Below are 15,081 nucleotides of genomic sequence, written 5' to 3' on the forward strand. Positions count from 1 at the left end.
ATAGTAGCAAATTCTTTGTTTTTCAGATTTTCGTTACTTCGCCGTAGCATAAATTGTCAAACAAAATATTCTTGTGATAGGTATGCCTTTGTTTTTTTAAGTTGCAAATGAACTTGTTTCATTCGATAACTTTGTTTGGTTACTAACATTATAGGTAGGTAGGTAGGTACCTACATAATAAGTACCTAATCAGTTATTAACATAATGTGTTATGTGTAACCTACATGAATCCTATTTATTATAACTAGTAACTCTACTGATAAAAGTACTTATCAATTATTTGCTTATTTCGGGGATACTGTGTATACTGTATACCCAAACACGCACTAGGTACTTGTTTACGTGGCTAGCTACTTACTATGAAGAGAAAACCGGCATAGAAGTCGGTCTCGCGTACGGAGGGTTCCGTACCATTGACTAGGTAAACACCAGGTAACTAGGTCCCTACCTACTGTAGGTATTGATATTGATGTCGACGAAAAAAGGCCAAAAAATCGTGTTTGTTGCATGGGAGCCCCCTTTTTATTTTATTTTTAGTACCTATTTGTTGTTATAGCGGCAACAGAAATAGGTACCCACTTTAGGACTCTGTCGCACTAACATACCTATTTGAGATTTAGTGAGACTTACAGTTCAATTTGTCAAAAAAGTTAATGTGACATGGTACCAAAGTGTATACTTACATACATATTAATTCTCGTGACCGTACGTACCTAATTTGTGAAAATTTCAACTGTCTAGCTATCGCGGTTTTTGTTGTATCACAAGAACCGCCTGGTGACAGGCAGACGGACGGACAGACAGACAGCAGTCTTAGGAATAGGGTCCCGTTTTTCACCCTTTACTACTGAACCCTCAAAAAGAGCAATGACATATTCAAACTATACATAGTAGCTACCTACCTACTTATCTTTTGTTTGTTATTCAGAATTATAATCGCAAAATTACTTCGACGTTTTAGTTTTTCTTAAAACAGACTTTTTTATGCGGCATTTTCAGCGGTTTAAAATCACCTTCACCTTGCAATGTCATTATAAAGACATTACACATTTTAAATTCATGGTTTCATGCTTCAAACAAGTGGATGGACTTAAAAATCATGAAGACCATTAACAGGCACATTTTTTTAATGTTTACCCTTACGCTGCTTTACGTTACCAACCAGCTTTCAAATTCAAAATATTTATTTCGGAAACTAGTCCATGTGTCTACCGTGACTATTTTGTTAACAATTACCTACCTAATCTCTTACGTACTAACAATAATAAAAAACAATGCTACCTATACATAGATAGGTCAGGTAGGTATAATGTGTCAGAAATGATAAGCAGCATAATCTGTGTTGTCGGAAAGCTTTTTGCGGTAATTTGGAATTTCGGCAGAAATGAGCCAAGTAAAAAGTCGGAAATGAAACTGTACTGCAAATAATTTAAAAATAAAAAATCGCAGAACAATACATCAGTTGTCTAGGGAAAGGACTACGATAAACAATTCACATCAAGTTGTTTCAAATATGGAAGTGCGTTCGTTTCATCAAACGGCCGATTCAACAGATTCAGTGTTCCTACTTGACAAAAGACTCGAGGGTGATATTGGCGCTCGAATCTAGGCGCGCCGCAGGAGCCACACGCGCCGAAGTCATCGTATTTTGCAGCAAAATGCGGGCGGTGCGGCGCAGTTGGTGCGCACTGTTGCATACGATTTCATACAAGATTTTTAAAATGCTATAACTTCGGCGCGTGCAGCTCTTGTGGCGTATCTGGGGATCATAGATAATGAGCACCTTCCAAGCCACGTTCCCCAAAACAAAATATAGCTTGCGCTGTACAACGTTGCCTTCATTATCCTTCTTATTTCATGAATTCCAGAAATATCGATCACAAAATCATGGTCAAACGATAACATATTGGTGACAGACATACCTACACAAATTAGTCTACTTGAACACCCAATGATGTCGATCGTTTATTTCAATGAGGGAATTTCCTCAGTGCGTTCCTCAAAAAAAATTGAGATGGCATTGTCCAGATTTAATGTGATAATTACCTATATTCTGATTGCAATTGTTGCTTGATATTTGGATCGAATACGTATATTGCTTCTCCTAATCTTGATTAGAATAATAATGGGTGGAAAATGTATCTTGCCTGGGTGATTACAAGGGTCATTCATCATCATCACCATCCCATTAACGTCCCCACTGCTGGGGCACGAGCCTTCCCTAAGATGGATAGGGAGATCGGGCCTTAAACCATCACACGGGCCCAGTGCGTATTGATGGTTATTAACGACTGCTAATGCAGCCGGGACCAACGGCTTAACGTGTCTTCCGAAGCACGGAAGAGCTCGCGATGAAAACATTTTTTTTGTGGTCACCTATCCTATGACCGGCCTTTGCGAAAGTTGCTTAACTTCAACAATCGCAGACCGAGCGCGTTTACCGCTGCGCCACCGAGCTCCTCGGGTCAGTACGACAAGGGTCATTATTTATACCCAAAAACAAAGGCAAAGGTGCATATGTCTGTTATCCATGAAATTAGAAGGTTAAACGAAGGAAAATTTGTACAGGGCCATCTTTATTTTTGTTGGGAAACGTAGCCTGGAAAATCCCTCGTTAGGTACAATGAAACAATTTCCAACGTGATCTATTTTAATAAGTAGTGTCATTGGCTACTCTGAAATTCAAATAAACTGTAGTCTGCCTTCCAATGCATACGAAATTTCGTCGGTCGATAACCAAACTACGGAAACCTAACCAAGTTAGACCGAAAATGTTCGTTGCAAATACACGATAGTATTACGTAACGCTTTTAGTTACTTAACCAACGTTTTAATACAAAATTATTAACTTGCTTGACACTCTTATTCTTATCTAGCCTAAAGTGTCCCACTGCTGGGCAAAGGCGTCCCTCCATTTCTTCCAGGACTCTCTTTCCAGTGCTTCCTCCGGCCAGCCTTCCAGGAAAGCAATCAAGTCGTCGCTCCAACTCCGCCTCGGTCTGCCACGCTTGCGTCTGTCTCTAGTCGGAGACCATACTGTGGTGATCTAGGCAGACCCCGCTTCAACTTAGCGCTTGTGTAGACCACTCTTATTATTGTAGCATTTTTTTTGACGTGGATATGAATTTACCTCATTTAAGGCTGCAGGCCTACATTCAATTCCAGACCCTATTTGGCGAGCACTAAGTTTTTATTTTAAGGGGCTGGTACTTTTGTATTTTAAGGGGCTGAGGAGTGCCATTTTGAGGTCTCGCGCCCGCTAAATATTTTGCTAGGGCCGCCAGTGCTCCTAGCACTTGTACTTTCTGAGCTTTTGTGATGAGTGAGTGAGACGGTCAGTCAGTGACCTTCCCCTTTCTTTCCGTTCTCTCTCTCTCTCTCTCGCTCTCTCTCTCTCTCTCTCTCTCTCTCTCTATTTATTAAGAGCTGTGCTCTTGTCGGTGGAATAATCGCCATTCCTCTTCTTCCCGCCAAAACTTTCACCTCCCGATACGACACGTCCTGCACCTTCTCTTATACTAGTTACTGGACATATAATAAAGTGACACTACTAAAATAACCTACCCTATCGCACACCGATGTCGTAATTAGCATTACCTGGCCTGAATCAACTGCATAAAATATCGCCAGGGAAATGATGCTGATGTGCGATGCACTTTGAGCGGCTTTAGATTTAAAAAATGCAAGGTAAATAACATTCCACAGTCCTTTGAATTTCAACCATTTCTTTTAAGGATATTCGTCTGCCTACTTTAATATTCTTGTTACTAAGGATAATCTAATTTGAGTTGCCACAGAAATTGTGTTTACACGAGTTGACCTTTCTCGTCGCGTTTCTCGTTAAAACGTTAAGGACAGCTTGATTATTTTTTTAGGGTTGAGGTCGGCGCCCGATACGAATCGGTGCGGGCAGAGAGATCCCGTTCTATACGTAGTATTATTCTATGATTCAAGTAAACATGTCCACTCGAACTTTGCACGCAATTCATTTTCACAACACGGAAAATTCCATAAAATATTAAATACAGAAAGATCAGGCCGGAAACATTATCTGTTTGTCCTGTCTCCATACAGCTATCGATCGCTGCTATCAGGCACTTTTAATATTCATTGGAAGGGCTTTTATTTGATTTATTTATTCAAAGGTTTATCTTATATTGATCCTGAATGTTACAATGGATTTATATTGAGTCAGTTATTGATTGGAAATGAAATATCAATGTGGTTTTAGTCTCCATGGTCTAGTGGTGAAAGCGTTGGGCTCACGATCGGATTAGATTCCCGATGAGGACATTGGCGGAAGACGAATTGGCGGAGTGGTAGCCCAGTTGGTAGAACGCTTGCCTCTCACTTTGAGGTCGCAGGTCCAGCACAGGCCTAAACCAATGATTGGATCATATCATCGTAATCATTATGATGTTTGGATCATAAATGATTACGATGAAGGAAAACATCGTGAGGAAATTTTCGGAGGTGTGTGACCTAACCTGTATTGGGCTGGTTTTCCCTGAAGGTCAGACAGGCAGTCGCTTCTGTAAAAAACCGCACCTGTCAAATCTTCAGGTTAAGTAAGCGGACCTTGTGAAAATTGGGGTAACCAATCGATAATGATCGTTTAAAAGTAAGATGTTTAGTTACTATTTACTTAGATATAAGTATGTAGTCGTTACACAAACCATGTCAGGAGCCTTTGGCGGCTCAATAGTAACCCTGACCCCAGTCTTGATAAGCTCGGTCATTGACCTCACCTCACACCTTACACAAGAGAGAAGGAGGTTTCAGTATAAAGCCAAGGAAATACTTTGTTGGTAATTCAACTAGCTTGTTTGTCCTCTTGTAACTTGTAGGTGATGTGAAAGGGCTGTCTGCATGTGACAAGTGCGAATATAACTACTTGAATAACAATAGTACGACAAGATACTTGTATCTGTAAACTTAGTCCTCAAGAAAGTAAGGAAATGTAGACGTTGATATTTTTGCCGGAACTATAATGTAGGTAAACACTAAGTCACAAGACTATACGAGTATACCATTGGGGTATTCAGAAGTACCATCAGAAGACCATCGCAAGGTAATCTAAGTATTAATACTTCGCCGAGCTTTCCCCCAAAGGATTCTTCGTCTTTTTCCGTTTAATTTAAACCTTAGGTACTTATTAAGTCTTTAGCGTTAGGGAAAAAGTATGCAAGAGACTAAAATCACTCTAAAATGTTGCAATGTTTATACATTTTTTCCTTTACATATTTATCATTTATTTATTTGTAAAAAGCCGCTTATGTGGTGTCCTTATAGGGTGACAATAAATTAATCTTGATCCTTAAACGTTAATAAACAAGACATCAATGCAAGTACCCATACTTTTAAGGAAAGGTCTCGCATTATACAACTTTTATGGGCATCCTGGCAGAGCTGAATTTAAGCATAGCCTAGGCCTCTACCACAAATAGATACAATGAGGAACAATCCAGGCTACGTTCCTCGAAAACAATATAGATGGCGCTGCTCAGATTTTCCTTCATTTAGCCTTCTAATTTCATGGATAACAGACTTACGCATCTTTTATCTTTATTTTTGGACATAAATGACGACGTAATAGTGTAGGCACAATAACGTCCATTATTATTCTGATCAAAATAAAGGGAAGCAATATAGGTAGCAACATAATTCTATACATAATGTAATCCAAATATCAAGCAACAATTATTTTTATATATGCTTCTGCCATTACATTCTATTTTGGAATAATTATGCACCCGAGTAATGAGAAAATAGGTTATTATCACGTGAAAGATGTACAACGCCATCTATATTGTTTTTGGTGAACGTAGCCTGGAAAGTCCCTCATTGGTTAGAAAATTAAATGTAAAAGTGGGAACTTTCTACCAATCTAGCAATTCTGGTGCGCACAAACTTAAACTAATTTCATTTTGTCAGCTTTTAAAGTCGTTCCGTCTTTCACTTCCAATAAGTGCAAGAAAGAGATAGAGTTAGTTTTAGTCCTGACAAATTAAGCTGCTGGTTGTCCGAATAGCATCATTGTCAATAAGCGTGAAGTTGTACACAGGAAACTAGTCCATGTGTCTACCGTGACTATTTTGTTAACAATTACCTACCTAATCTCTTACGTACTAACAATAATAAAAAACAATGCTACCTATACATAGATAGGTCAGGTAGGTATAATGTGTCAGAAATGATAAGCAGCATAATCTGTGTTGTCGGAAAGCTTTTTGCGGTAATTTGGAATTTCGGCAGAAATGAGCCAAGTAAAAAGTCGGAAATGAAACTGTACTGCAAATAATTTAAAAATAAAAAATCGCAGAACAATACATCAGTTGTCTAGGGAAAGGACTACGATAAACAATTCACATCAAGTTGTTTCAAATATGGAAGTGCGTTCGTTTCATCAAACGGCCGATTCAACAGATTCAGTGTTCCTACTTGACAAAAGACTCGAGGGTGATATTGGCGCTCGAATCTAGGCGCGCCGCAGGAGCCACACGCGCCGAAGTCATCGTATTTTGCAGCAAAATGCGGGCGGTGCGGCGCAGTTGGTGCGCACTGTTGCATACGATTTCATACAAGATTTTTAAAATGCTATAACTTCGGCGCGTGCAGCTCTTGTGGCGTATCTGGGGATCATAGATAATGAGCACCTTCCAAGCCACGTTCCCCAAAACAAAATATAGCTTGCGCTGTACAACGTTGCCTTCATTATCCTTCTTATTTCATGAATTCCAGAAATATCGATCACAAAATCATGGTCAAACGATAACATATTGGTGACAGACATACCTACACAAATTAGTCTACTTGAACACCCAATGATGTCGATCGTTTATTTCAATGAGGGAATTTCCTGAGTGCGTTCCTCAAAAAAAATTGAGATGGCATTGTCCAGATTTAATGTGATAATTACCTATATTCTGATTGCAATTGTTGCTTGATATTTGGATCGAATACGTATATTGCTTCTCCTAATCTTGATTAGAATAATAATGGGTGGAAAATGTATCTTGCCTGGGTGATTACAAGGGTCATTCATCATCATCACCATCCCATTAACGTCCCCACTGCTGGGGCACGAGCCTTCCCTAAGATGGATAGGGAGATCGGGCCTTAAACCATCACACGGGCCCAGTGCGGATTGATGGTTATTAACGACTGCTAATGCAGCCGGGACCAACGGCTTAACGTGTCTTCCGAAGCACGGAAGAGCTCGCGATGAAAACATTTTTTTTGTGGTCACCTATCCTATGACCGGCCTTTGCGAAAGTTGCTTAACTTCAACAATCGCAGACCGAGCGCGTTTACCGCTGCGCCACCGAGCTCCTCGGGTCAGTACGACAAGGGTCATTATTTATACCCAAAAACAAAGGCAAAGGTGCATATGTCTGTTATCCATGAAATTAGAAGGTTAAACGAAGGAAAATTTGTACAGGGCCATCTTTATTTTTGTTGGGAAACGTAGCCTGGAAAATCCCTCGTTAGGTACAATGAAACAATTTCCAACGTGATCTATTTTAATAAGTAGTGTCATTGGCTACTCTGAAATTCAAATAAACTGTAGTCTGCCTTCCAATGCATACGAAATTTCGTCGGTCGATAACCAAACTACGGAAACCTAACCAAGTTAGACCGAAAATGTTCGTTGCAAATACACGATAGTATTACGTAACGCTTTTAGTTACTTAACCAACGTTTTAATACAAAATTATTAACTTGCTTGACACTCTTATTCTTATCTAGCCTAAAGTGTCCCACTGCTGGGCAAAGGCGTCCCTCCATTTCTTCCAGGACTCTCTTTCCAGTGCTTCCTCCGGCCAGCCTTCCAGGAAAGCAATCAAGTCGTCGCTCCAACTCCGCCTCGGTCTGCCACGCTTGCGTCTGTCTCTAGTCGGAGACCATACTGTGGTGATCTAGGCAGACCCCGCTTCAACTTAGCGCTTGTGTAGACCACTCTTATTATTGTAGCATTTTTTTTGACGTGGATATGAATTTACCTCATTTAAGGCTGCAGGCCTACATTCAATTCCAGACCCTATTTGGCGAGCACTAAGTTTTTATTTTAAGGGGCTGGTACTTTTGTATTTTAAGGGGCTGAGGAGTGCCATTTTGAGGTCTCGCGCCCGCTAAATATTTTGCTAGGGCCGCCAGTGCTCCTAGCACTTGTACTTTCTGAGCTTTTGTGATGAGTGAGTGAGACGGTCAGTCAGTGACCTTCCCCTTTCTTTCCGTTCTCTCTCTCTCTCTCTCGCTCTCTCTCTCTCTCTCTCTCTCTCTCTATTTATTAAGAGCTGTGCTCTTGTCGGTGGAATAATCGCCATTCCTCTTCTTCCCGCCAAAACTTTCACCTCCCGATACGACACGTCCTGCACCTTCTCTTATACTAGTTACTGGACATATAATAAAGTGACACTACTAAAATAACCTACCCTATCGCACACCGATGTCGTAATTAGCATTACCTGGCCTGAATCAACTGCATAAAATATCGCCAGGGAAATGATGCTGATGTGCGATGCACTTTGAGCGGCTTTAGATTTAAAAAATGCAAGGTAAATAACATTCCACAGTCCTTTGAATTTCAACCATTTCTTTTAAGGATATTCGTCTGCCTACTTTAATATTCTTGTTACTAAGGATAATCTAATTTGAGTTGCCACAGAAATTGTGTTTACACGAGTTGACCTTTCTCGTCGCGTTTCTCGTTAAAACGTTAAGGACAGCTTGATTATTTTTTTAGGGTTGAGGTCGGCGCCCGATACGAATCGGTGCGGGCAGAGAGATCCCGTTCTATACGTAGTATTATTCTATGATTCAAGTAAACATGTCCACTCGAACTTTGCACGCAATTCATTTTCACAACACGGAAAATTCCATAAAATATTAAATACAGAAAGATCAGGCCGGAAACATTATCTGTTTGTCCTGTCTCCATACAGCTATCGATCGCTGCTATCAGGCACTTTTAATATTCATTGGAAGGGCTTTTATTTGATTTATTTATTCAAAGGTTTATCTTATATTGATCCTGAATGTTACAATGGATTTATATTGAGTCAGTTATTGATTGGAAATGAAATATCAATGTGGTTTTAGTCTCCATGGTCTAGTGGTGAAAGCGTTGGGCTCACGATCGGATTAGATTCCCGATGAGGACATTGGCGGAAGACGAATTGGCGGAGTGGTAGCCCAGTTGGTAGAACGCTTGCCTCTCACTTTGAGGTCGCAGGTCCAGCACAGGCCTAAACCAATGATTGGATCATATCATCGTAATCATTATGATGTTTGGATCATAAATGATTACGATGAAGGAAAACATCGTGAGGAAATTTTCGGAGGTGTGTGACCTAACCTGTATTGGGCTGGTTTTCCCTGAAGGTCAGACAGGCAGTCGCTTCTGTAAAAAACCGCACCTGTCAAATCTTCAGGTTAAGTAAGCGGACCTTGTGAAAATTGGGGTAACCAATCGATAATGATCGTTTAAAAGTAAGATGTTTAGTTACTATTTACTTAGATATAAGTATGTAGTCGTTACACAAACCATGTCAGGAGCCTTTGGCGGCTCAATAGTAACCCTGACCCCAGTCTTGATAAGCTCGGTCATTGACCTCACCTCACACCTTACACAAGAGAGAAGGAGGTTTCAGTATAAAGCCAAGGAAATACTTTGTTGGTAATTCAACTAGCTTGTTTGTCCTCTTGTAACTTGTAGGTGATGTGAAAGGGCTGTCTGCATGTGACAAGTGCGAATATAACTACTTGAATAACAATAGTACGACAAGATACTTGTATCTGTAAACTTAGTCCTCAAGAAAGTAAGGAAATGTAGACGTTGATATTTTTGCCGGAACTATAATGTAGGTAAACACTAAGTCACAAGACTATACGAGTATACCATTGGGGTATTCAGAAGTACCATCAGAAGACCATCGCAAGGTAATCTAAGTATTAATACTTCGCCGAGCTTTCCCCCAAAGGATTCTTCGTCTTTTTCCGTTTAATTTAAACCTTAGGTACTTATTAAGTCTTTAGCGTTAGGGAAAAAGTATGCAAGAGACTAAAATCACTCTAAAATGTTGCAATGTTTATACATTTTTTCCTTTACATATTTATCATTTATTTATTTGTAAAAAGCCGCTTATGTGGTGTCCTTATAGGGTGACAATAAATTAATCTTGATCCTTAAACGTTAATAAACAAGACATCAATGCAAGTACCCATACTTTTAAGGAAAGGTCTCGCATTATACAACTTTTATGGGCATCCTGGCAGAGCTGAATTTAAGCATAGCCTAGGCCTCTACCACAAATAGATACAATGAGGAACAATCCAGGCTACGTTCCTCGAAAACAATATAGATGGCGCTGCTCAGATTTTCCTTCATTTAGCCTTCTAATTTCATGGATAACAGACTTACGCATCTTTTATCTTTATTTTTGGACATAAATGACGACGTAATAGTGTAGGCACAATAACGTCCATTATTATTCTGATCAAAATAAAGGGAAGCAATATAGGTAGCAACATAATTCTATACATAATGTAATCCAAATATCAAGCAACAATTATTTTTATATATGCTTCTGCCATTACATTCTATTTTGGAATAATTATGCACCCGAGTAATGAGAAAATAGGTTATTATCACGTGAAAGATGTACAACGCCATCTATATTGTTTTTGGTGAACGTAGCCTGGAAAGTCCCTCATTGGTTAGAAAATTAAATGTAAAAGTGGGAACTTTCTACCAATCTAGCAATTCTGGTGCGCACAAACTTAAACTAATTTCATTTTGTCAGCTTTTAAAGTCGTTCCGTCTTTCACTTCCAATAAGTGCAAGAAAGAGATAGAGTTAGTTTTAGTCCTGACAAATTAAGCTGCTGGTTGTCCGAATAGCATCATTGTCAATAAGCGTGAAGTTGTACACATTGGCTCCAAGATGCTGGCCCAACACCTTGGCCCAATGTATACAAAGTGGCCCACAAACCCTTAGTGCGCACCTGGTAACATTCTACACTTGACCTAGGTGAGGCTAGGCTAATTATAATACTTATAATGCACATGTACATAGCATAACTCGAGCTTATAATCCCCAACCTTAATTTTATCAGCAGAGACCAAGGACATTGTGACTACTTGTTTTGTCGACCAACTATGTAATTTTCTTATCTGAGTCCTGTTTCATATTGATACCTTTCATGTACAGAAAATGGGAGTATTATTCCTATGGGATTGAGGTCAGAGACACGAAAGGGACTTGGTGTCCCTGATAGTGGTGCGGCACGATGGGTGGAGGTGGAGACCCGGAGTTCCGACTTTCCGGCAGAGTAGCAGGAAGAAGTAGAAGGTAGTAGTAGTAAGACAGGAGTCGAACAGTAAACAGTTTATTAATAGCACTTCACAAACAGGAACTTAAAGTCACAGTTGAACGATACTATATAGAATACAATATAAAGAAAATAATATGCAATGGACACGTAGATCACAGTTAAAGATAGTCGACACGGCCACAGATAAGCAATATAGATGTTACTCTTGTCAAGGTCGAGGATGTAATGAGTCAGAGCAGAATAAAAGAAATTGTGAAATGGAAGAGAATTTTGAAAAAAATGATTGGCGGTAAAAATAGGATGCCAGTATGTGAAGAGTTTGCAGTCTGCTACAGTGGTATCGCGTATTATGGTTCTCAGTATTTCTCTTTCCGTCTGTCAAATCAGGCCTAAATTTACTTCAGTTGGGTGGTAGCCACTCAGACGACGCCCTGAGCCAAGGTTCGCGCACAACTGGGCACTCTCAGGCCTGTTGTCTTAAATTGTGTACAGAGCCTTCAGGCTACGTTCCCTAAAAATTACATATGGCGCTATCCAAATTTGCCTTCGTTTAACCTTCTAATTTCATGGATCACAGACATAATGCATCTTTTATCTTTGTTTTTGGATGTAAACGATGACCCTTTTTATTAGACTTTTTTATCACCCATTATTATTCTGATCAAAATAAAGACAATCAATGTACATAGCAACCTCAACATAATTCTATTCATAATCTGATCCAAATATCAAGCAACAATTATTGTATCGTATTCATAATTTCATTTTATATTTTTCCGCGAAATTGAATGTCGAGATTCGTTTCTAAACGTGTAGCGCCATCTAGCGCACTATGAGTCCTACTAATGACAACCGGGAGCCACCCCCCCGCGCCCCGAGAGTGAAGAAAAAACCATGGACACGCGTGTGCGCGCTCTCTTATAAATAAATTATTTTGTCCTAATTTAATCCGTAAATCCGCTTGTAAGCTAATAAACTAGCATATTCTACGTGTTATATGAACAATTGGTGATAAAAGTTGATCCTGCATTGGAGTTCACCAATTCGAAGCCTCAGCTCGATACGTGCGCCGGCCGGCTGAAGAGGAATTCCATCACCCCGGAGCGGTTTGCTGTGGCAGCCCAGGTAGGACTCATATTCTATATACGCCAGGAACCGAATCTCGACCTCTCGAACCTTTAGATTCCGAAACCAGGCGTGTTCATTAAGAAACGCTTGGTCCCCAGACGTTGGCGAGACCATCACGCGTTTTAAATTTCTCGTCCCGCCACATCTTTTTGGTGCCGAAACCCGGGAACTTAGGCGGTTCCCATTTAAATTAATCTTATTAGAGTCATATCTGATCTAATTCATTTTCTAAAATATAGTTTTCAAACCGACGCTATTTTGTCTAATTACATTCAAATCCGTCCGCCATCTTTCGCCATTTGCATAACTTTCATCTAATTTCCAACAATTACATTGCAAAATATTTTTTGTAATTTTTTGCTAAAATACGAACAGTTTGCTATTTAACAAGTGTTACTTCATTAAAATAATTGTTTCTAGATCTTTTAGCAATAGAATTATATCAATTTTATTTGAAAAATAACAATTGAGCTTGTTTAAATCGGATTGCCGTTGTTCGTATAATCCGACTCGTTACGAAAGTCAAGCATACGCACAGACCTCACTCGTCTTGAACGACCTCCGTAAATCTGTCGCGTTATTGTTTGTTTACATTCTGTCCGAGATCGTATTTTATTTGTCTTTCAAGCGGATTATTCACTTTATTTGAGTTAATAAATCAAGTGGTGTTACTGAGTGTTATCTATACTAGTAAAATAAACAATATTCTCGTGTAAATAGTGCGTAATTGGTAAAAGAAAAAGATTGTTGTTTCGACAAGTAAGTTTGTGTGCAAATTCTCTTAACTAGCCGGTGCATATAGATTATACTTGTCATTATTCGCACCAACAATTTATTCTTAACCTCTTTATTTACGTAGCTATAATCGTAACTCGTTATATACCTATATCATCCGTACACCGGCCGAAACAAATAAAGTTTAGGTTAGGTTTCATAGGTATGTTCTCATTTCGTATCAATTGTTTATTTTAGAGACACCACTTGTGTTACTCAGACTTCAACTCGTTAATACCGACTTCTCTTGTAAACTTACCTTTTGTTTAGATAGGTTCTCGTTCTCGTGTAGGTATTATTCATAATCGTAAACTCGTTATCAGTTTATCAGTGCATTTGAGTTTCTTCAGTATTCGCGCGCGTTTGTACTTACATAAACGTTTGTCTGTGCTCGATTTATAGGTGTTTCAATATGGCTACTTATCGAGTTAAGCGTACTAGCATACCTAAACCTAAAGTAATGACTAAATCAGTTCAGGAGGAGTTTCCTACCATACACGACTTACCTTCACTCCGTCGGAAACGTACTTTAGCCTATAATCGTATGAAAAAGATACTCGATGTTGCTCTGCAAGCGAAATCCACCTCTCTGCCTGATGATACAGAGTTGTTTCTCGCGCACTACTCGTCGGTTTCTAAGCTAATAGAAAGTTTTGAAGACGCCCATGGCGATATACTTACCTTGCTGGACGAGAAGTGCGAAGAAGAAGAAGATAGTTATCGTGAACAGTTCGACTCGATGTATTTTGACATTGTAGCTGTTTATTCGCAGTTAACTCGTAAATCCGAGAGCCAATCCACAGCTCCTAACCGACCTGCTTCTGCGCCTACTGTGAAATTACCTAAGATCGAAATACCGAAATTTTCGGGTAACATTAAATCATGGCCCGAATATTACGACATATTCAATGCATTGATACACGAAAATGGATCTCTTTCCAATACAGAGAAGATGCAGTATCTCGTCTCAACATTATCCGGCGATGCCTTGGGACTCATCCGTACTTTTCCCGCTCAAGGTATTTACTATGAAGAGGCCTACCGCACATTGGTCGCGCGTTATCGTGATAAGCGCGAACTAGCATTCACGTGTTGGAAAGAGATGCAAGCCGTCAATATTAAGGCGAACACACCACTCGAGTTCCGCCGTGTTCTCGATACTTTTAATGAGAATCTTACAATATTAAAAGGACTTGGTTTGCCGACGGCTCAATGGGACTTTGTTCTATGTTACTTGTTGCTTTCTAAGCTCGATTCCAAAACCCGCTGTGAGTTCGAACAGGCTCATCCGACAACGGAATTACCGTGTTATGCTACGTTGAAGGATTTTCTATATTCAAAATGCGAAGCCCTTGTTCGTGACACTCATTTCTCTTCTCAAGCTCGTAGTAGCAGCAACAATCCCCGCACTTTAGACTCGAAGAAATCCAATCAAGGACACAAGGCTACCACTTCGGTGTTCTTGTCTAAAACTGACAAAGAATCTGAAAAACCGGTTGTCAAGCAACCCAAGCCGCAGGTCAAGAGCTCCACGCCCGTTTCTTCGCCTTCAAGCGTACCGGCTTCTCAATCCGCTGTTAGTGTGAAGTGTTCATATTGTAATTCGGATCATTCCATTGCACGTTGTGTTACTTTCACTAACCTCCCGTTACAAGCTCGCGCCGACTACGCCAAGGATCATCATTGGTGCTTCAACTGCCTAAAGAGTTCGCATGGCGTCAGGGATTGCAATTCTCTTTTCAGGTGTCAGAAATGCCGCCAAAAACACCACACGCTTCTTCATAATGATGACAGTCATCCCGCTGAAGATGTATCTACCCCTCAAGAGGCTTCGTGTCACTCT

The 15,081-nt window shown here is 39.9% G+C and overlaps 1 protein-coding gene across 1 annotated transcript in view; it reads left to right on the forward strand.

The window, feature by feature from the left end:
• Positions 1-15,081, forward strand: part of LOC126377839 (endothelin-converting enzyme homolog) — a 73,408-nt gene that overhangs the window by 468 nt on the left and 57,859 nt on the right. The window lies entirely within an intron of this gene.

This window comes from Pectinophora gossypiella, chromosome 24 (genome assembly GCF_024362695.1).
Source record: "Pectinophora gossypiella chromosome 24, ilPecGoss1.1, whole genome shotgun sequence".
In the NCBI taxonomy this organism is placed as follows: Eukaryota; Metazoa; Arthropoda; class Insecta; order Lepidoptera; family Gelechiidae; genus Pectinophora; species Pectinophora gossypiella.